Raw genomic sequence first — 21,407 nt, forward strand, 5'->3', positions numbered from 1 at the left:
ACAGCACACACCATACAGCGTCCTCTCGGCTAGGGACCGGTGGGAGCTAAAGCGCGGTTTCACAAAGTGTTGTGCCTTCCAGGGAGGGCCCTACAACTTATGCCTGCACGCACACATGCCAGAGGAGTGCTAGCATTCTGATACTGAGAGCTGGTGGGAGAGGTGCCGCTGCAACTAATCCGTTTCTCTCGCACAGTAACTTAGGGGACTCGTCTCCCAGGCTCTCACGTACAAACATTCCAACTGTTTCCACCCTCTGTAAAAGTGAGGCTTTCTACAACACGGTCCCCTACCCTACTGTTTCCTTGCTTTGGTACGCGAGCAGTGAGACTTCCATGATGAAGGGGGCGGCCGCAGGGCCAGTATCAGGAAACAAGTGGGGAGTTTTGTTCTCCCTTCTGCCGCGGCCTCAGTCTCCCTCAGAAAATGGTTTTGGACTCCCTGGCAGAGCTCATACGCATGCACACAGCAAAAGGTTTCCACCCTCAGGAAGGCCTAGTCTGGCCGAAGCCTGGATTCTCTACAGTGCGGTTCCCTTGAGTGAGCTTTTTGGCTTTTGGCCTGCACGGACACCGGGGTAAAGGTACTAGCTCCAGGAACAAGAGCTGAGCTGAGACGCGTCTCCGGCACCGGCCTTTCTTTCCCCCGGTTTTACGTAGGGAAGCCGTTCGCCGGGCTCTCAAGCACAGCGCACACCATAGAGCGTCCTCTCCGCTAGGGACAGGCAGGAGCTAAAGCGCGTTTTCTTCACAGTGTTGTGCCTTCCACGGAGGGGCCTGCAACTTTGGCCTGCACGCACACATGCCGGAGGAGTGCCACCATTCTGATACTGAGAGCTGGTGGGAGAGGTGCCGCTGCAACTAATCCATTTCTCTCGCCCAGGAACTTGGGGACTCGTCTCCCAGGCTCTCACGTACAAACATTCCAAGTGTTTCCACCCTCCGGAACAGTGAGGCTCTCTACAACACGGTCCCCTACCCTACTCTTTCCTTGCGTTGGTACGCGAACAGTGAGATTTGCATGCTCAAGGGGGCGGCCGCCGGGCTGGCTTCAGGAAACAAGTGGGGAGTTTTGTTCTCCCTTCTGCGGCAGCCTCAGTCTCCCTCGTAAAATGGTTTTGGACTCGCTGGCAGTGCTCGCCCGCATTCACACAGCAAAAGGTTTCCACCCTCAGGAAGGCCTAGTCTGGCCGAAGTAAGGATTTTCTACAGTGTGGTTTCCTCGACTTAGGAGGTTGGCCCTCGGCCTGCAAGCACACGGGGCAACGGTACTAGCCCCAGGAACAAGAGCTGAGCCGAGAGGCGTCTCCGGCACCGGCTTTTCTTTCCCTAGCTTTTACATAGGGAAGCCGTTCGCCAGGCTCTCAAGCACAGCGCACACCATATAGCGTCCTCTCCGCTAGGGACCGGGAAGAGCTAAAGCGCGGTTTCTCCACAGTGTTGTGCCTTCCAGGGAGGGCCCTACAACTTATGCCTGCACGCACACATGCCGGAGGAGTGCTACCATTCTGATACTGAGAGATGGTGGGCGAGGTGCGCCTGCACGAATCTGTTTCTCTCACCCAGGAACTTAAGGGACTCGGTTCCCCTACAGTACTGTTTCTTTGCCTTGGTACGCGAGCAGTGAGACTTGCATGCCCAAGGGGGCGGCCGCTGGGCTGGCTTCAGGAACCAAGTGGGGAGTTGTGTTCTCCCTTCTGCCGCGGCCTCAGTCTACATCCGAAAATGGTTTTGGCGTCGCTGGCAGTGCTCGCACGCATGCTCACAGCAGAAGCTTTCCACCCTCAGGAAGGCCTAGTCTAGCCGAAGCCCGGATTCTCTATAGTGTGATTCCCTCGAGTTAGGTGGTTGGCGTTTGGCCTTCAAGCACACCGGGGCAACGGTACTAGCCCCAGGAACAAGAGCTGAGCCGAGAGGCGTCTCAGGCACCGGCCTTTCTTTCCCTCGGTTTTACATAGGGAAGACGTTCCCTGGACTCACAAGCACAGAGCAAACCATACAGTGTTCTACCTGGCGGGGACTGGCGGGAGCTGAAACGCGCTTTCACCACAGTGTTGTGCCTTCCAGGGAGGGGCCTGCTACTTAGGCCTGCACGCACACCTGCCTGAGGAGGGCCAGCATTCTGTCACTGAGAGCTGGTGGAGAGGTGCGCCTGTACGAGTTCGTTTCTCTCGCCCAATAATGTAGGGGACTCGTCTCCCGGGCTCTCACGCACAGACACTCCAAGTGTTTCCACTCTCCGGAACAGTGAGGCTCTCTACAACACGGTCCCCTACCCTACTGTTTCCTTGTGTTGGTACGCGAACAGAGAGACTTGCATGCCCAAAGGGGCGGCCGCTGGGCTGGCTTCAGGAAACAAGTGGGGAGTTGTGTTCTCCCTTCGGCCGCGGCCTCAGTCTCCCTCCGAAAATGGTTTTGGACTCGCTGGCAGTGCTCGCACGCATGCTACAGCAGAAACTTTCCACCCTCAGGAAGGCCTAGTCTAGCCAAAGCCCGGATTCTCTATAGTGTGGTTCCCTCAAGTTAGGTGGTTGGCGTTTGGCTTTCAAGCACAGCGGGGCAACGGTAACTAGCCCCAGGAACAAGAGCTGAACCGAGAGGCGTCTCCAGCACCGGCCTTTCTTTCCCTCGGTTTTACGTAGGGAAGCCCTTCCTCGGGCTCTCAAGCACAGCGCACAGCATACAGCGTCCTCCCCGCCTGGGACCGGCGGGAGAAAAAACGCGCTTTCACCACAGTGTTGTGCCTTCCAGGGAGGGGCCTGCTACTTAGGCCTGCATGCACAGCTCCCTGAGGAGTGCTGGCATTCTGCAACTGAGAGCTGGTGGGGGAGGTGCGGCTCCAGGAGTTCCTTTTCCTCGCCCAGTAATGTAGGTGACTCCTCTCCCGGGCTCTCACGCACACACACTCCAAGTGTTTCCACTCTCCGGAACAGTGAGGCTCTGTACAACACGGTCCCCTACCCTACTGTTTCCTAGCGTTGGTGCACGAGCAGTGAGACATGCATGCTCAACGGGGCGGCCGCCGGGCTGGAAACAAGTGGGGAGTTGAGTTCTCACTTCTGCCGCGGCCTCAGTCTCCCTCGTAAAATGGTTTTGGACTCGCTGGCAGTGCTCGCCCGCATTCAAACTGCAAAAGGTTTCCACGCTCAGGAAGGCCTAGTCTGGAGGAAGTAAGGATTTTCTACAGTGTGGTTTCCTCGACTTAGGAGGTTGGCACTCGGCCTGCAAGCACACCGGGGCAACGGTACTAGCCCCAGGAACAAGAGCTGAGCCGAGAGGCGTCTCCAGCACCGGCCTTTCTTTCCCTCCGTTTTACATAGGGAAGTTGTTCGCCGGGCTCTGAAGCACAGCGCACACCATACAGCGTCTTTTCCGCTCGGTACGGTGGGAGCTAAAGCGCGATTTCTCCACAGTGCTGTGCCTTCCAAGGAGGGGCCTGCAACTTAGGCCTGCACGCACACAGGCCAGAGGAGTGCTACCATTCTGATACTGAGAGCTGGTGGGAGAGTTGCGGCTGCACGAATCCGTTTCCCTCGCCCAGGAACTTAAGGGACTAGTCGGCCAGGCTCTTACGCACAGGCACTCCAAGTGTTCCCACTCGCGCAACAGGGAGTCTGCCTACAACAAGGTTCCCATACAGTACTGTTTCTTGGCTTTGGTACGTGAGCAGTGAGACTTGCATGCCCAAGGGGGAGGCCGCTGGGCTGCCTTCAGGAAACAAGTGGGGAGTTTTGTTCTCCCTTCTGCCGCGGCCTCAGTCTCCCTCAGAAAATGGTTTTGGACTCGCTGGCAGTGCTCGCACGCATTCTCATAGCAAATGTCTTCCACCCTCAGGAAGGCCTAGTCTGGCCGAAGCCCGGATTCTGTACAGTGCGGTTCCCTCGAGTGAGGTTTTTGGCTTTTGGCCTGCACACGCACCGGGGTAAAGGTACTAGCTCCAGGAACAAGAGCTCAGCCGAGAGGTGTCTCCGGCACCGGCCTTTCTTTCCCCCGGTTTTACGTAGGGAAGCCGTTCGCCGGGCTCTCAAGCACAGAGGAAATCTTACAGCGTCCTCCCCGCCGGGGACCGGCCAGAGCTGAAGCGCGCTTTCACCACAGTTTTGTGCCTTCCAGGGAGGGGCCTGATACTTAAGCCTGCAGGAACACATGCCTGAGGAGTGCTAGCATTCTGCCACTGAGAGCTGGTGGGAGAGGTGCGGCTGCACGAGTTCGTTTCTCTCGCCCAGTAACATAGGGGACTCGTCTCCCAGGCTCTCACGTACACACACTCCAAGTGTTTCCACCCTCCGTATCAGTGAGGCTCTCTACAACACGGTCCCCTACCCTACTGTTTCTTACGTTGGTATGGGAGCAGTGAGACATGCATGCACAAGGGGTTGGACGCAGGGCCAGTAGCAGGAAACAAGTGGGGTGTTTTGTTCTCCCTTCTTCTGCGGCCTCACTCTCCCTCAGAAAATGGTTGTAGACTCCCTGGCGGAGCTCATACGCATGCACACAGCAGAAGGCTTCCACCCTCAGGAAGGCCTAGTCTGCCCGAAGCCCGGATTCTCTACAGTGCGGTTCCCTCGAGGGAGGTTTTTGGCTTTTGGCCTGCACGCACACCGGGCTAAAGGTACTAGCTCCAGGAACAAGAGGTGAGCCGAGAGGCGTCTCCGGCAATGGCCTTTCTTTCTCCCGGTTTTACGTAGGGAAGCCGTTCGCCGGGCTCTCAAGCACAGCGCACACCATACAGCTTCCTCTCCGCTAGGGACTTGCGGGAGCTATAGCGCGGTTTCTCCAGTGTAGTGTATTCCAGAGAGGGGCCTGCAACTTAGGCCTGCACGCACACAGGCCGGAGGAGTGCTACCATTCTGCTACTGAGAGCTGGTGGGAGACGGGCGGCTGCACGAATCCGTTTTCCTCGCACAGTAACTTAAGGGAATTGTCAGTCAGGCTCTTACGCACAGGCACTCCAAGTGTTTCCACTCCCCGCAACAGTGAGGCTATGTACACACGGTTCCCCTACACTACTGTTTCTTTCCTTGGTACTCGAGCAGTGAGACATGCATGCCCAAAGGGGCGGCCGCTGGGCTGGCTTCAGGAAACAAGTGGGGAGTTGTGTTCTCCCTTCGGCCGCGGCCTCAGTCTCCCTCCGAAAATGGTTTTGGACTCGCTGGCAGTGCTCGCACGCATGCTACAGCAGAAGCTTTCCACCCTCAGGAAGGCCTAGTCTGGCCGAAGCCCGGATTCTCTACAGTGCGGTTCCCTCAAGTGAGGTTTTTGGCTTTGGCCTCCACGCGCACCGGTGTAAAGGTACTAGCTCCAGGAACAAGAGCTCAGCCGAGAGGTGTCTCAGGCACCGGCCTTTCTTTCCCCCGGTTTTATGTAGGGAAGATGTTCGCCGGGCTCTCAGGCAGAGCGCACACCATAGAGCGTCCTCCCCGCCGGGGCCCGGCGGGAGCTAAAGCGCGCTTTCACCACAGTGTTGTGCCTTCCAGGGAGGGGCCTGCTACTTAGGCCTGCAGGCACACATGCCTGAGTAGTGCTAGCATTCCGCCCCTGAGATCTGGTGGGAGAGGTGCGGCTGCACGATTTCGTTTCCCTCGCCCAGTAACATAGGGGACTCGTCTCCCAGGCTCTCACGCACACACACTCCAAGTGATTCCACTCTCCGGAACAGTGAGGCTCTCTACAACACGGTCCCCTACCCTACTGTTTCCTTGCTTGGTAGGCGAGCAGTGAGACTTGCATGCTCAAGGGGGCGGCCGCCGGGTTGGCTTCAGGAAACAAGTGGGGAGTTGTGTTCTCCCTACTGCCGGGACCTCAGTCTCGTTCGGAAAATGGTTTTAGACTCGCTGGAAGTGCTCGCCCGCACTCACACAGCAAAAGGTTTCTGCCCTCAGGAAGGCCTAGTCTGTCCGAAGCCCGAATTCCATACATTGCAGTTCCCTGGAGTTAGGTGGCTGGCTTTTGGTCTGCTCGCACAACGGGGCACGATACTAGCCCCAGGAATAAGAGCTCAGCCGAGAGGTGTCTCCGGCACAGGCCTTTCTTTCCCTCGCTTTTACATAGGGAAGCCGTTCGCCGGGCTCTGAAGCACAGCGCACACCATACAGCGTCCTCTCCGCTAGGGACCTGCGGGAGCTAACGCGGGTTCTCCACAGTGCTGTGCCTTCCAAGGAGGGGCCTGCCTCTTAAGCCTGCACGCACACATGCCGGAGGAGTGCTACCATTCTGATACTGAGAGCTGGTGGGAGAGGTGCCGCTGCAACTAATCCGTTTCTCTCGCCCAGTAACTTAGGGGACTCGTCTCCCAGGCTCTCACGTACACACACTCCAAGTGTTTCCACCCTCCGTAACAGTCAGGCTCTCTACAACACGGTCCCCTACTCTACTGTTTTCTGGCGTTGGTACGGGAGCTTGAGACTTGCTTGCTCAAGGGGCCGGTCGCAGGGCCAGTATCAGGAAGCATGTTGGGAGTTTTGATCTCCCTAATTCTGCAACCTCAGTCTCCCTCAGAGAATGATTTTGGACTCCGTGGCGGAGCTCATAAGCATGCACACAGCAAAAGGCTTCCACCCTCATGAAGGCCTAGTCTGGCCGAAGCCCGGATTCTCTACAGTGCGGTTCCCTCGAGTGAGGTTTTTGGCTTTGGCCTCCATGCGCACCGGGGTAAAGGTACTAGCTCCAGGAACAAGAGCTCAGCCGAGAGGTGTCTTCGGCACCAGCCTTTCTTTCCCCCGGTTTTACGTAGGGAAGATGTTCGCCGGGCTCTCAGGCACAGCGCACACCATACAGCGTCCTCCCCGCCGGTGCCCAGCGGGAGCTAAACCACGCTTTCACCGCAGTGTTGTGCCTTCCAGGGAGGGGCCTGCTACTTAGGCCTGCACGCACACATGCCTGAGGAGTGCTAGCATTCTGCCCCTGAGAGCTAGTGGGAGAGGTGCAGCTGCACGAGTTCGTTTCTCTCGCCCAGTAACGTATGGGACTCGTCTCCCAGGGTCTCATGCACACACACTCCAAGTGTTTCCCCTCTCCGGAACAGTGAGGCTCTGTACAACACGGTCCCCTACCCTACTGTTTCCTAGCGTTGGTCCGCGAGCAGTGAGACATGCATGCTCAACGGGGCGGCCGCCGGGCTGGCGTCAGGAAACAAGTAGGGAGTTGAGTTCTCACTTCTGCCGCGGCCTAAGTCTCCCTCGTAAAATGGTTTTGGACTCGCTGGCAGTGCTCGCCCGCATTCATACTGCAAAAAGTTTCCACGCTCAGGAAGGCCTAGTCTGGACGAAATAAGGATTTTCTACAGTGTGGTTTCCTCGACTTAGGAGGTTCGCACTTGGCCTGCAAGCACACCGGGGCAACGGTACTAGCCCCAGGAACAAGAGGTGAGCCGAGAGGCGTCTCCAGCACCGGCCTTTCTTTCCCTCCGTTTTACATAGGGAAGTCGTTCGCCAGGCTCTCAAGCACAGCGCACACCATACAGCTTCCTCTCCGCTAGGGACTGGCGGGAGCTAAAGCACGGTTTCTCCAGTGTAGTGTATTCCAGGGAGGGGCCTGAAACTTAGGCTTGCAGGCACACAGGCCGGAGGAGTGCTATCATTCTGATACTGAGAGCTGGTGGGAGAGGTGCAGCTGCACGAATCCGTTTCTCTCGCCCAGTAACTTAAGGGAATTGTCAGTCAGGCTCTTACGCACAGGCACAACAAGTGTTCCCACTCCTCGCAACAGTGAGGCTATGTACACACGGTTCCCCTACACTACTGTTTCTTTCCTTGTTAAGCGAGCAGTAAGACTTGCATGCTCGCGGGGAAGCTGGTTGCAGAGACGGAGCAGAGTCGTGGGCTCTCAGCTCGGGGTTGCCATAAACTGTGATCTGCGGCCCAGTCGGGGCACGGCTCCCCCAGCAGGGACCCAACAAGCAGCAGATCCGGGGAGACTCCCCTTCCTTCCCGGGGAGGAGCAGTGCGGGAGCGCACTGCAGGGATCTGCTGGGTTTGGAGACTCCGTGCGGGGTCGGGTGCCAGAGATAGCAACACTCGGTCACAGGCCGGGTGAGCACGGAGTGCGGCCGGAGACCGGGGACACGGAAGTGACTGCTTTTCTCTGGGGGCACACTGAGGAGCGGGGCCCCGGGTTCTCAGCTCCTCCGAGGGGAGATTGGGAGGCCACCATTTCTGCCCTGGTCCTCCAAGGCTGTACCGAGAGCTTGCAGGGAACAAAAGCTCCTGAGAGCACACCGGAGCAGCTTCCTTAGCCCGGACCGACAAGGGCGGGGCAATTCCGCCTCCGGCAAAGACACTTGGAAACCACAGCAACAGGCCCCTCCCCCAGAAGATCAGCACAAACAGCCAGCAAGCCAAGACCAAGTTGATCGATCAAGGAGAATAGGAGAAATCCAGCGTTAGGGGAACACTGCACATAGATTCATGGCTTTTTTTTTTTTTTAACCATGATTCATTATTTCATCAAAGTTAATTTTTGTTGACTGTTTTTTTTTCTTTTTCCCTTTTTCAACCAACATCTTATAAATCCCTTTTTTTAAAAAAAAACAAACATTTTTTATTTTTCATTTTTAGAGTCATATTTTATCCCTTCATAGTAGTTACCCTTATTTTTGGCATATATATATATATAAGTTGTTCTCTCTTTAAAATTTTGAGGTACAGTTTCTTCTAACAGATCAAAATCTACCCTAAATCACTAGTGTATGGCTTTGTTCTAGTCTCCTGCCTGATCACATTCTCTCCCTTTTTCCTTTTTTTTTTTCTTAAATCTTCTTTCTTTTTTCAAACAACTTATCTTACCAAGTCCTTTTATAAAATCTTTATAATTTTCATCTTTACAGTCATCTTCCATCCCTTCATTGTATCAACCCTTATTTTGTACATATATGTCTTTCTTCCTTTAAAATTTTAGGAGGCACTTTTTTCTAACAGACCAAAATACGCCCAAAATCTAGTGTGTGGCACTGATCTATGCACTAGCCTGATCATATTTGATCATATTCTGCCTTTTTTGTATTGTTTTGTTTTTGTTTTTATCTTTTTTTTTCTTTTTCTCTTTCTTTTTTTTTTCTTTCCCTTTCTTTTCCCCTGGTTTCAAGTCTTTTCTGATTTGTATACAGTATATTTGCTGGGGACGTTGTAAACCTGTTAGCATTTTGTTCTCTCATTCATCTATTCTCCTCTGGACAAAATGACAAGACGAAAGAAATCACCTCAGCAAAAAGAACAAGAGGTAGTACCGTCAGCCAGGGACCTACTCAATACGGACATTAGTACGATGTCGGACCTAGAGTTCAGAATCATGACTTTAAAGATACTAGCTGGGCTTGAAAAAAGCGTGGAAGTTATTAGAGAAACCCTTTCTGGAGAAATAAAAGAACTAAAATCTAACCAAATCGAAATCAAAAAGGCTATTGATGAGGTGCAATCAAAAATGGGGGCACTAAATGCTAGGATAAATGAGGCAGAAGAGAGAATCAGCGATATAGAAGACCAAATGATGGAAAATAAAGAGGCTGAGAAAAAGAGAGAGAAACAACTACAGGATCACGAGGGCAGAATTCGAGAGATAAGTGATACGATAAGACGAAACAACATTAGAATAATTGGGATCCCAGAAGAAGAAGAGAGAGAGAGAGGGGCAGAAGGTATATTGGAGCAAATTATAGCAGAGAACTTCCCTAATGTGAGGAAGGAAACAGGCATTAAAATCCAGGAGGCACAGAGAACCCTTCTCAAAATCAATAATAATAGGTCAACACCCCGACATCTAATAGTAAAACTTACGAGTCTCAGAGACAAAGAGAAAATCCTGAAAGCAGCTCGGGAGAAGAGATATGTAACCTACAATGGTAGAAACATTAGATTGGCAACAGACCTATCCACAGAGACCTGGCAGGCCAGAAAGGACTGGCAAGATATCTTCAGAGCACTAAACGAGAAAAATATGCAGCCAAGAATACTATATCCAGCTAGGCTATCATTGAAAATAGAAGGAGAGATAAAAAGCTTCCAGAACAAACAAAAACTAAAGGAATTTGCAAACACGAAACCACCCCTCCAAGAAATATTGAGAGGGGTCCTCTAAGCAAAGAGAGAACGTAAAAGCAGCAAAGAGCAGAAACGAACACAGACAACAGACAGTTAACAGTCACCTTACAGGTAATACAATGGCACTAAATTCATACCTTTCAATAGTTACCCTGAATGTAAATGGGCTCAATGCCCCAATCAAAAGACACAGGCTATCAGATTGGATTAAAAAACAAGACCCATAAATATGCTGTCTGCAAGAGACTCATTTTAGACCCAAAGACACCCCCACATTGAAAGTGAGGGGGTGGAAAACCATTTACCATGCTAATGGACACCAAAAGAAAGCTGGGTTGCAATCCTTCTATCAGACAAACTAGATTTTAAAACAAAGACTGTAATAAGAGATGAGGAAGGACACTATATCCTACTTAAAGGGTCTATCCAACAAGAAGATCTAACAATTGTAAATATCTATGCCCCGAACATGGGAGCAGCCAATTATATAAGGCAATTAATAACAAAAGCAAAGAAACACATTGACAACAATACAATAATAGTGGGGGACTTTAACACCCCCCTGACTGAAATGGACAGATCATCTAAGCAAAAGATCAACAAGGAAATAAAGACTTTAAATGACACACTGGACCAAATGGACTTCACAGACATATTCAGAACATTCCATCCCCAAGCAAAGGAATACACATTCTTCTCTAGTGCCCATGGAACATTCTCCAGAATTGATCACATCCTAGGTCACAAATCAGGTCTGAATCGGTACCAAAAGATTGGGATCATTCCCTGCATATTTTCAGACCACAATGCTTTGAAACTAGAACTCAACCACAAGAGGAAAGTCGGAAAGAACTCAAATACATGGAGGCTAAAGAGCATCCTACTAAAGAATGAATGGGTCAACCAGGAAATTAAAGAAGAATTAAAAAAATTCATGGAAACCAATGAAAATGAAAACACAACGGTTCAAAATCTTTGGGATACAACAAAGGCAGTCCTGAGAGGAAAGTATATAGCAATACAAGCCTTTCTCAAGAAACAAGAAAGGTCTCAAATACACAACCTGACCCTACACCGAAAGGAGCTGGAGAAAGAACAGCAAATAAAGCCTAAACCCAGCAGGAGAAGAGAAATGATAAAGATCAGAGCAGAAATCAATGAACTAGAAACCAAAAGAACAGTAGAAGAGATCCACGAAACTAGGAGCTGGTTCTTGGAAAGAATGAACAAGATTGATAAACCCCTGGCCAGACTTATCAAGAAGAAAAGAAAAATGACCCAAATCAACAAAAGCATGAATGAAAGAGGAGAGATCACAACCAACACCAAAGAAATACAAACAATTATAAGAACATATTATGAGCAACTCTATGCCAGCAAATTAGATAACCTGGAAGAAATGGGTGCATGCCTAGAGATGTATCAACTACCAAAATTGAACCAGGAAGAAATAGAAAACCTGAACAGACCTATAACCACTAAGGAAATTGAAAGAGTCATCAAAAATCTCCCAAGAAACAAAAGCCCAGGGCCAGATGGCTTCCCAGGGGAATTCTATCAGCCATTTCAAGAAGAATTAATACCTATTCTCCTGAAACTGTTCCAAAAAATAGAAATGGAAGGGAAACTTCCAAACTCATTTTATGAGGCCAGCATTACCTTGATCCCAAAACCAGACAAAGACCCCATCAAAAAAGAGAATTACAGACCAATATCCTTGATGAACATGGATGCAAAAATTCTCACAAAAAAAAAACTAGCCAATAGGATCCAACAGTACATTAAAAGGATTATTCACCAGGACCAAGTGGGATTTATTCCTGGGCTGCAAGGCTGGTTCAACATCCGCAAATCAATCAACGTGATACAATACATTAACAAAAGAAAGAGCAAGAATCATAAGATCCTCTCAATAGATGCAGAAAAAGCATTTGACAAAGTACAACATCCTTTCTTGATCAAAACTCTTCAGAGTATAGGGATAGAGGGTACATACCTCAATATCATAAAAGCCATCTATGAAAAACCTACAGCGAATATCATTCTCAATGGGGAAAGGCCGAGAGCTTTTCCCCTAAAGTCAGGAACGCGGCAGGGATGTCCACTCTCACCAGTGCTATTCAACGTAGTATTAGAAGTCCTAGCCACAGCAATCAGACAACAAAAAGAAATCAAAGGCATCCAAATCGGCAAAGAGGAAGTCAAACCTCTCACTCTTTGCAGATGATAAGATACTGTATGTGGAAAACCCAAAAGACTCCACCCCAAAACCGCTAGAACTCATACAGGAATTCAGTAAAATAGCAGGATACAAAATCAATGCACAGAAATCGGTGGCATTCCTCTATACCAACAACAAGACAGAAGAGAGACAAATCAAAAGTCAATCCCATTTACAATTGCACCCAAAACCATTAGATACCTAGGAATAAATCTAACCAAAGAGGCAAAGGAGCTGTACTCAGAAAACTATAAAATACTCATGAAAGAAATGGAAGAAGACACAAAGAAATGGAACAACGTTCCGTGCTCATGGATTGGGAGAATCAACATTGTGAAGATGTCAATGCTAACTAGAGCAATCTACACATTCAATGCAATCCCCATCAAAATATCATCCACTTTTTTCAAAGAAATGGAAGAAATAATCCTCAAATTTGTATGGAACCAGAAGAGACCCAGAATAGCCAGAGGACTCCTGAAAAAGAAAAGCAAAGCTGGCGGCATCACAATTCCGGCCTTCCAGGTCTATTACAAAGCTGTCATCATCAAGACAGTATGGTACTGGCACAAAAAGAGACATATAGATCAATGGAACAGAATCGAGAGCCCAGAAATGGACCCTCAACTCTATGGTCAACTTATCTTTGACAAAGCAGGAAAGAAGGTCCAATGGCAAAAAGACAGTCTCTTCAACAAATGGTGTTGGGAAAATTGGACAGCCACATGCAGAAGAATGAAACTGGACCATTTCCTTACACCACACACAAAAATAGACTCCAAACGGTTGAAAGACCTAAACGTGAGACAGGAGTCCATCAAAATCCTAAAGGAGAACACAGGTAGCAACCTTTTCGACCTTAGCCGCAGCAACTTCTTCCTAGAAACATTGCCAAAGGCACGGGAAGCCAGGGCAAAAATGAACTCTTGGGATTTCATCAAGATAAAAAGCTTTTGCACAGCAAAAGCAACAGTCCACAAAACCAAAAGACAACCGACAGAATGGGAGAAAATATTTGCAAATGACCTATCAGATAAAGGGCTAGTATCCAAAATCTATAAAGAACTGATCAAACTCAACACCCAAAGAAGAAATGATCCAATCAAGAAATGGGCAGAAGACATGAACAGACATTTCTCCAAAGAAGACATCCAAATGGCCAACAGGCACATGAAAAAGTGCTCCACATCGCTCGGCATCAGGGAAATCCAAATCAAAACCTCCATGAGATACCACCTCACACCCGTCAGAATGGCTGAAATTAACAAGTCAGGGAACGACAGATGTTGGCGGGGATGTGGAGAAAGGGGAACCCTCCTACACTGTTGGTGGGAATGCAAGCTAGTGCAACCCCGCTGTAAAACAGTATGGAGGTTCCTCAAACAGTTGAAATTAGAGCTACCGTTCGATCCAGCAATTGCACTACTGGGTATTTACCACAAAGATACAAATGTAGGGACCCGAAGGGGTACGTGTACCCCAATGTTTATAGCAGCAATGTCCACCATAGCCAAACGGTGGAAGGAGACAAGATGCCCATCGACAGATGAATGGATAAAGAAGATGTGGTGTATATACAGAATGGAATATTATGCAGCCATCAAAAGGAATGAGATCTTGCCATTTGCAACGACGTGGATGGAACTGGAGGGTGTTATGCTGAGTGAAATAAGTCAATCAGAGAAAGACATGTATCATATGACCTCACTGATATGAGGAATTCTTAATCTCAGGAAAGAAACTGAGTGTTACTGGAGTGGTTGGGGGTGGGAGGGATGGGGTGGCTGGGTGATAGACATTGGGGAGGGTATGTGCTACGGTGAGCGCTGTGAATTGTGCAAGACTGTTGAATCACAGTTCTGTACTTCTGAAACAAATAACGCAACATATTTTAAGAAAAAAGAAAAAGAAGAAGATAACAGGAGAGGAAGAAAAGGGGAGTATGTCGGGGGGGAGACGAACCATGAGAGATGATGGACTCTGAAAAACAAACTGAGGGTTCTAGAGGGGAGGGGGGTAGGGGGATGGGTGAGCCTAGTGATGGGTATTGAGGAGGGCACGTTCTGCATGGAGCACTGGGTGTTATGAACAAACAATGAATCATGGAACACTGCACCAAAAACTAATGATGTAATATATGGTGATTAACATAACAATAAAAAAATTAAAAAAAAAAGACATGCATGCTCAAGGGGGCGGTCGCAGGGCCGCCTTCAGGAAACAAGTGGGGAGTTGTGTTCTCCCTTCTGCCGCGGCCTCAGTCTCCCTCAGAAAATGGTTTTGGACGTGATGGCAGTGCTCGCAGGTATACTCACAGCAAAAGGCTGCCACCCTCAGGAAGACCTAGTCTGCCGAAGCCCGGTTTCTCTAACGTGCGCTTCCCTCCAATGAGGTTTTTGGCTTTTGCTCTGCATGCACACCGGGGTAAAGTTACTAGTTCCAGGAACAAGAGCTGAGCCGAGAGGCATCTCCGGCACCGGCCTTTCTTTCCCCCGGTTTTACGTAAGGAAGACGTTCTCCGGGCTCTCTAGCACAGCGCACACCCCACAGCCTCCTCTCCGCTAGGGACCGGTGGCACCTAAAGCGCGGTTTATCCACAGTGTAGTGCCTTCCAGGGAGGAGCCTGCAACATAGGCCAGCACGCACACATGCCCGAGGAGTGCTACCATTCTGATAATGAGAGCTGGTGGGAGAGGTGGGGCTGCACGAATCCGTTTCTCTCGCTCAGTAACTTAGGGGACTCGTCAGCCAGGCTCTGACGCACAGGCACTCCAAGTGTTCCTGCTCCCCAGAACAGTAAGGCTATGTACACACGGTTCCCCTACACTACTGTTTCTCTCCGTTGGTACGCGAGCGTGAGACTTGCATGCTCAAGGGGGCGGTCGCAGGGCTGGCTTCAGGAAACAAGTGGGGAGTTGTGTTCTCCCTTCTGCCGCGGCCTCATTCTCCCTCGGGAAATGGTTTTGGACTCGCTGGCAGTGCTCGCACGCATGCACACAGCAGAAGCTTTCCACCCTCAGGAAGGCCTAGTCTAGCCGAAGCCCGGCTACTCTATAGTGTGGTTCCCTCGAGTTAGGTGGTTGGCGTTTGGCCTTCAAGCACACCGGGGCTACGGTACTAGCCCCAGGAACAAGAGTTGAGCCGAGAGGCGTCTCAGGCACCGGCCTTACTTTGCCTCGGTTTTACATAGGGAAGACGTTCCCTGGACTCACAAGCACAGAGCAAACCATACAGCGTCCTCCCTGCCGGGGACCGGAGGGAGCTAAAGCGCGGTTTCACCACAGTGTTCTGCCTTCCAGGGAGGGGCCTGCTACTTAGGCCTGCAGGCACATATGCCTGAGTAGTGCTAGCATTCTGTCCCTGAGAGCTGGTGGGAGAGTTGCGGCTGTACGAGTTCGGTTCCCTCGCCCAGTAACATAGGGGACTCGTCTCCCAGGCTCTCATGCACACACACTCCAAGTGATTCCACGCTCCGGAACCATGAGGCTCTCTACAACACGGTCCGCTACCCTACTGTTTCTTTGCGTTAGTAGGCAACCAGTGAGACTTGCATGCTCAAGGGTCGGCCGCCGGGTTGGCTTCAGGAAACAAGTGGGGAGTTGAGTTCTTACTTCTGCCGTGGCCTCAGTCTCCCTCGCAAAATGGTTTTGGACTCGCTGGCAGTACTCGCCCGCATTCACACTGCAAAAGGTTTCCACCCTCAGGAAGGCCTAGTCTGGCCGAAGCCCGGATTCCACACAGTGCAGTTCCCTGGATTTAGGAGGTTGGCTTTTGGTCTCCTCGCACAATGGAGCACGATACAAGCCCCAGGAACAAGAGCTCAGCCGAGAGGTGTCTCCGGCACAGGCCTTTCTTTCCCTCGCTTTTACATAGGGAAGCCGTTCGCCGGACTCTGAAGCACAGCGCACACCATACAGCGTCCTCTCCGCTAGGGACCGGCGGGAGCTAACGCGGGTTCTCCACAGTGCTGTGCCTTCCAAGGAGGGGCCTGCCTCTTAGGCCTGCACGCACACAGGCCGGAGGAGTGCTACCATTCTGATACTGAGAGCTGCTGGGAGAGGTGCCGCTGCAACTAATCCGTTTCTCTCGCCCAGTAACTTAGGGGACTCGTCTCCCAGGCTCTCACGTACACACACTCCAAGTGTTTCCAGCCTCCGTAACAGTGAGGCTCTCTACAAAACGGTCCCCTACCCTACTGTTGCCTTGCGTTGGTACGGGAGCAGGGAGACTTGCATGCTCAAGGGGCCGGCCGCAGGGCCTGTATCAGGAAATATGTGGGGAGTTTTGATCTCCCTATTTCTGCGGCATAGTCTCCCTCAGAAAATGGTTTTGGACTCCCTGGCAGAGCTCATAAGCATGCACAAAGCAAAAGACTTCCACCCTCAGGAAGGCCTAGTCTGGCCGAAGCCCAGATTCTCTACAGTGCGGTTCCCTCGAGTGAGGTTTTTGGCTTTGGCCTCCACACGAACCGGGGTAAAGGTACTAGCTCCAGGAACAAGAGCTCAGCCGAGAGGTGTCTCCGGCACCGGCCTTTCTTTCCCCCGGTTTTATGTAGGGAAGATGCTCGCCAGGCTCTCAGGCAAAGCGCACACCATACAGCGTCCTCCCTGCCGGGGCCCGGCGGGAGCTAAACCGCGCTTTCACCGCAGTGTTGTGCCTTCCAGTGAGGGGCCTGCTACTTAGGCCTGCATGCACACATGCCTGAAGAGTGCTAGCATTCTGCCCCTGAGAGCTTGTGGGAGAGGTGCGGCTGCACGAGTTCGTTTCTCTCGCCCAATAACGTATGGGACTCTTCTCCCAGGGTCTCATGCACACTCACTCCAAGTGTTTCCCCTCTCCGGAACAGTGAGGCTCTGTACAACACGGTCCCCTACCCTACTGTTTCCTAGCGTTGGTCCGCGAGCAGTGAGACATGCATGCTCAAGGGGGCGGCCGCAGGGCTGGCGTCAGGAAACAAGTGGGGAGTTGAGTTCTCACTTCTGCCGCGGCCTCAGTCTCCCTCGCAAAATGGTTTTAGACTCGCTGGCAGTGCTCGCTCGCACTGCCAAAGGTTTCCACACAGCAAACGGTTTCCACCTTCAGGAAGGCCTAGTCTGTCCGAAGCCCGGATTCCATACACTGCAGTTCCCTGGAGTTAGGTGGTTGGCTTTTGGGCTGCTCGCACAATGGGGCACGATACTAGCCCTAGGAAAAGAGCTCAGCCGAGAGGTGTCTCCTGCACAGGCCTTTCTTTCCCTCGCTTTTACATAGGGAAGCCGTTCGCCTGGCTATGAAGCACAGCGCACACCATACAGCGTCCTCTCCGCTAGGGACTGGCGGGAGCTAACGCGGGTTCTCCACAGTGCTGTGCCTTCCAAGAATGGGCCTGGCTCTTAGACCTGAACGCATACCGGGGTAAAGATACTAGCTCCATGAACAAGAGCTGAGCCAAAACGCGTCTCCGGCACCGGTCTTTCTTTCCCCCGGTTTTACATAGGGAAGACGTTCGCCGGGCTCTCAAGCACAGCGCACACCCTACAGCTTCCTCTCCGCTAGGGACCGGCGGCAGCTAAAGCGCGGTTTCTCCACAGTGTAGTGCCTTCCAGGGGGGGGGCCTGCAACTTAGGGCTGCACGCAGACAGGCTGGAGGAGTGCTACCATTCTGATCCTGAGAGCTGGTGGGAGAGGTGCGGCTGCACGAATCCGTTCCTCTCGCCCAGGAACTTAAGGGACTCTTCAGCCAGGCTCTTACGGACAGGCACTCCAGGAGTTCCCACTCCCCGCAACAGTGAGGCTCTGTACAAGGGTTCCCCTACTGTACTATTTCTTTGCTTTGGTACGCGAGCATGAGACTTGCATGCCCAAGGGGGCGACTGCTGGGCTGGCTTCAGGAAACAAGTGGGGAGTTGTGTTCTCCCTTCTGCCGCGGCCTCAGTCTCCCTCGGAAAATGGTTTTGGACTCACTGGCAGTGCTCGCATGCATGCTCACAGCAGAAGCTTTCCACCCTCAGGAAGGCCTAGTCTAGCCGAAGCCCGGATTCTCTACATAGTGTGATTCCCTCGAGTTAGGTGGTTGGCTTTTGTCCTTCAAGCACACCGGGGCAACGGTACTAGCCCCAGGAACAAGAGCTGAGCCGAGAGGCGTCTCAGGCACCGGCCTTTCTTTCCCTCGCTTTTACATAGGGAAGCCGTTCGCCGGGCTCTCAAGTACAGAGGAAACCTTACAGCGTCCTCCCCGCCGGGGACCGGCCGGAGCTGAAGCGCGCTTTCACCACAGTTTTGTGCCTTCCAGGGAGGGGCCTGATACTTAGACCTGCACGAACACATGCCTGAGGAGTGCTAGCATTCTGCCACTGAGAGCTGGTGGGAGAGGTGCGGCTGCACGAGTTCGTTTCTCTCGCCCAGGAACGTAGGGGACTCGTCTCCCAGGCTCTCACGCACACACACTCGAAGTGTTTCCAATCTCCGGAACAGTGAGGCTCTCTACAACACGGTCCCCCAGCCTACTGTTTCCTTGCGTTGGTCCGCGAACAGTGAGACTTGCATGCTCAAGGGGGCGGCCGCCGGGCTGGCTTCAGGAAACAAGTGGGGAGTTGAGATCTCACTTTGGTCGCGGCCTCAGTCTCTCTCGTAAAATTGTTTTGGACTCGCTGGCAGTGCTCGCCCGCATTCACACTGCAAAGGGCTTCCACCCTCAGGAAGGCCTAGTCTGGCCGAAGTAAGGATTTTCTACAGTGTGGTTCCCTCGAATTAGGAGGTTGGCCCTTGGCCTGCAAGCACACCAGGGCAACGGTACTAGCCCCAGGAACAAGAGCTGAGCCGAGAGGCGTCTCGGGCACCGGCCTTTCTTTCCCTCGCTTATACATAGGGAAGCCGTTCGCCGGCCTCTCAAGCACAGCGCACACCATACAGCGTCCTCTCCGCTAGGGACCGGCGGGAGCTAACGCGGGTTCTCCACAGTGCTGTGCCTTCCAAGGAGGGGCCTGCCTCTTAGGCCTGCACGCACACATGCCGGAGGAGTGCTATCATTCTGATACTGAGAGCTGCTGGGAGAGGTGCCGCTGCAACTAATCCTTTTCTCTCGCCCAGTAACTTAGGGGACTCGTCTCCCAGGCTCTCACGTACACACACTCCAAGTGTTTCCACCCTCCGTAACAGTCAGGCTCTCTACAACACGGTCCCCTACTCTACTGTTTCCTGGCGTTGGTACGGGAGCAGTGAGACTTGCTTGCTCAACGCGCCGGCCGCAGGGTCAGTATCAGGAAACTTGTGGGGAGTATTGATCTCCCTAATTCTGCAGCCTCAGTCTCCCTCAGAAAATGGTTTTGGACTCCCTGGCGGAGCTCCTAAGCATGCACACAGCAAAAGGCTTCCACCCTCAGGAAGGCCTAGTCTGGCCGAAGCCCGGATTCTCTACAGTGCGGTTCCGTCCAGTGAGGTTTTTGGCTTTCGGCCTGCACGCACACCGGGGTAAAGGTACTAGCTCCAGGAACAAGAGCTTAGCCGGGGGGCGTCTCCGGCAACGGCCTTTCTTTCTCCCGGTTTCACTTAGGGAAGCCGTTCGCCGGGCTCTCAAGCACAGCGCACACCCTACAGCTTCCTCTCCGCTAGGGAACGGGGGCAGCTAAAGCGCGGTTTCTCCACAGTGTAGTGCCTTCCAGGGAGGGGCCTGCTACTTAGTCCTGCTCGCACACATGCCGGAGGAGTGCTAGCATTCTGCCCCTGAGAGCTTGTGGGAGAGGTGCGGCTGCACGAGTTCGTTTCTCTCGCCCAGTAACGTATGGGACTCGTCTCCCAGGGTCTCATGCACACACACTCCAAGTGTTTCCCCTCTCCGGAACAGTGAGGCTCTGTACAACACGGTCCCCTACCCTACTGTTTCCTAGCGTTGGTCCGCGAGCAGTGAGACATGCATGCTCAAGGGGGCGGCCGCAGGGCTGGCGTCAGGAAACAAGTGGGGAGTTGAGTTCTCACTTCCGCCGCGGCCTCAGTCTCCCTCGCAAAATGGTTTTAGACTCGCTGGCAGTGCTCGCTCGCACTGCCAAAGGTTTCCACACAGCAAACGGTTTCCACCTTCAGGAAGGCCTAGTCTGTCCGAAGCCCGGATTCCATACAGTGCAGTCCCCTGGAGTTAGGTGGTCTGCTTTTGGGCTGCTCGCACAATGGGGCACGATACTAGCCCTAGGAATAAGAGCTCAGCCGAGAGGTGTCTCCGGCACAGGCCTTTCTTTCCCTCGCTTTTACATAGGGAAGCCGTTCGCCTGGCTATGAAGCACAGCGCACACCATACAGCGTCCTCTCCGCTAGGGACCGGCGGGAGCTAACGCGGGTTCTCCACAGTGCTGTGCCTTCCAAGGAGGGGCCTGCCTCTTAGGCCTGCACGCATACCGGGGTAAAGATACTAGCTCCATGAACAAGAGCTGAGCCAAAACGCGTCTCCGGCACCGGTCTTTCTTTCCCCCGGTTTTACATAGGGAAGACGTTCGGCGGGCTCTCAAGCACAGCGCACACCCTACAGCTTCCTCTCCGGTAGGGACCGGCGGCAGCTGAAGCGCGGTTTCTCCACAGTGTAGTGGCTTCCGGGGGGGGGGCTGCAACTTAGGGCTGCACGCAGACAGGCTGGAGGAGTGCTACCATTCTGATACTGAGAGCTGGTGGGAGAGGTGCGGCTGCACGAATCCGTTTCTCTCGCCCAGTAACTTAAGGGAATTGTCAGTCAGGCTCTTACGCACAGGCACAACAAGTGTTCCCACTCCTCGCAACAGTGAGGCTATGTACACACGGTTCCCCTACACTACTGTTTCTTTCCTTGCTAAGCGAGCAGTAAGACTTGCATGCTCGCGGGGAAGCCGGCTGCAGAGACGGAGCAGAGTCGTGGGCTCTCAGCTCGGGTTTGCCATAAACTGTGATCTGCGGCCCAGTCGGAGCACGGCTCCCCCAGCAGGGACCCAACACGCAGCAGATCCGGGGAGACTCCCCTTCCTTCCCGGGGAGGAGCGGTGCGGGAGCGCACTGCAGGGATCTGCTGGGTTTGGAGACTCCGTGCGGGGTCGGGTGCCAGACATAGCAACGCTCGGTCACAGGCCGGGTGAGCACGGAGTGCGGCCGGAGACCAGGGACACGGAAGTGACTGCTTTTCTCTGGGGGCACACTGAGGAGCGGGGCCCCGGGTTC

The sequence above is a fragment of the Eumetopias jubatus genome, unplaced genomic scaffold (assembly GCF_037043125.1).
Source record: "Eumetopias jubatus isolate StellerSeaLion01/CBP00866 unplaced genomic scaffold, mEumJub1_p1.0 scaffold_6, whole genome shotgun sequence".
In the NCBI taxonomy this organism is placed as follows: Eukaryota; Metazoa; Chordata; class Mammalia; order Carnivora; family Otariidae; genus Eumetopias; species Eumetopias jubatus.